Raw genomic sequence first — 2,179 nt, forward strand, 5'->3', positions numbered from 1 at the left:
TAAGTGTGCAATTTGACAAGCATCATGTAATGTCCTACAAGGGATAAAGTGTGTCATTTTACTAAATTTTTCCACCACAACATAAATGCTATCAAATCCTTGTTTTGTCCTTGGTAACCCTACAAAAAAGTCCATGCTCAAACATTCCCATGGTCTTCTAGGAATTGGTAGGGGTTGATAGAGACCTACATTGGATGATGTGCCCTTTTCTTTTTGGCATACCATACAACACTCCACATATTTTCTAATATCCCTATTCACTCTTAGGCCACAAAAGTATAACCTAGCCACTAGTTCTTGTGTCTTATTAATTTCAAAGTGACCACTAAGTTCTACATTATATTTTTCTTGAATCAAATTCTCCCTCATTGATCCCCTAGGAACACATAGTTGACTCCCTTTGAATAATAAATCATTTTGCAAGGTATAGTTAGAAAACTCACTATGGAAACTATTTTTGTACTCCTTACATACCTTGTAAATCTTTGCAAAATCCTCATCATCAACATATAGGTCCTTGAAGTTATCAATCCCAATGCTCTACAACTAAACCTCCTACATTATTAGGAGACTTAGTGCATTAGCTATCTTATTTGGCAACCCTTTCTTGCGCTTGATGTTAAAGGTGTAGGCTTGTAAATAATCCACACATTTCATGTGTTTTTTGTTGAGTTTGTCTTGGGAGTTGAGAAAACTGAGTGCTTGGTTATCATAATAGACAACAAAATTCTTTAGAAGCAATTAATGCCTCCACTTCCTTAAAGCTTGGACTAGTGCATATAACTCTAGATCATAGGAAGAGTACTTCATCTTTGCAACATTCAAATTCTCTCTATGAAAAGCCACCAGTCTCCCTTTTTGGTTGAGGACTGCTCCAATTGCCACATAGGTTGCATCACATTCCACCATGAAAAGATTGTCAAAATTAGGTAGAACAAGAATAGGTTGAGTTTCTATCCTCTTCTTGAGTGTCTCAAACCCATCATCTGCTTGAGGTGTCTAATGGAACCTTGTTTTCACTCCAACTTTAATATTGTTTAACATAGGAGCACAAATAGCACTAAGATGCTTGATGAACTTCCTATAGTATTGGGCCAAGCCATGAAAAATTATCACCTCAGTTGCAACTTTAGGCCAATTTAGGATGGCATCCACCTTACTAGGATCCATCTTGAGAATCCCTTGAGACAAAATAAAATTAAGGTACACTAGCTCTTGTTTCATGAAGTCGCACTTCATAAAATTTATCATTAGTTTTTCTTCATGCAATTTCTTAAAAATAATTTCCAAATGTTTGAGGTGCTCCTCTTCAGTCTTGTTAGAAATCAAAATATCATCTAAATAGACAACAACAAACTTACCAATGTAGTCCTTACATTCCTTGTACATAAGTCCCATAAAAGTATATGGAGCATTTGATAAACCAAATGGAATACAAGCCATTCATAAAAACCTTCTTTGGTCTTGAAGGTTATTTTCCTTTCATCTCCATCTTTTATCATAATTTTGTGATAGCCACTTTTCATATCTATATTCTTGGTAAAGTATCTTGCTTCCCCTAAATAGTCCATTAGGTCTTCAATCCTAGGTATTGGAAACCTATAGCTAATGGTGATCTTATTTATGGCTCTTGAATCCATACAAAGTCTCCAAGTTCCCCCCCTTTTAGGTGCTAAAATAGTAGGGACAACACAAGGGCTTATACTTTTCCTAATTAGGCCTTGGTCTAGGAGTTCTTGGATTTTCTTTGCAATTTACCTATTTTGTTGAGGGGTCATTTCATAGGCAACTTTTTCTAGAATGAAGTCAAGTTGATAGCTAACAAGCCTCTTGGGAGGTAGGGTGGAAGGTTTACCATCAATGACAATATCCTTGTATTCTTCAAGCATCTCTTGCACTTCTTCAAGCAATTCTATTTTCTTTCTTGCCTTATCAACAACTTCTTGTTTAGGCTTCAACACTAGGGAAAACCCTACTCCTTATCCTTCCTCCAAGGTCTACAAGAACTCTTTTTCACCAACCATAAGGACATTAAGGTTGCAAATCTTCACCTATCCTTCTTCTAATATGTACTAAATATTTAATGTCACACCATCTTTTTGGAAGGAGTATGCATTCTTATTGTCATCATGCATTGCTTTCCTATCAAATTGACATGGTATCCCTAATAGGATATGAG

Source organism: Cupressus sempervirens, chromosome 3, assembly GCF_028749045.1.
Source record: "Cupressus sempervirens isolate cs-2001-9-10 chromosome 3, ASM2874904v1, whole genome shotgun sequence".
In the NCBI taxonomy this organism is placed as follows: Eukaryota; Viridiplantae; Streptophyta; class Pinopsida; order Cupressales; family Cupressaceae; genus Cupressus; species Cupressus sempervirens.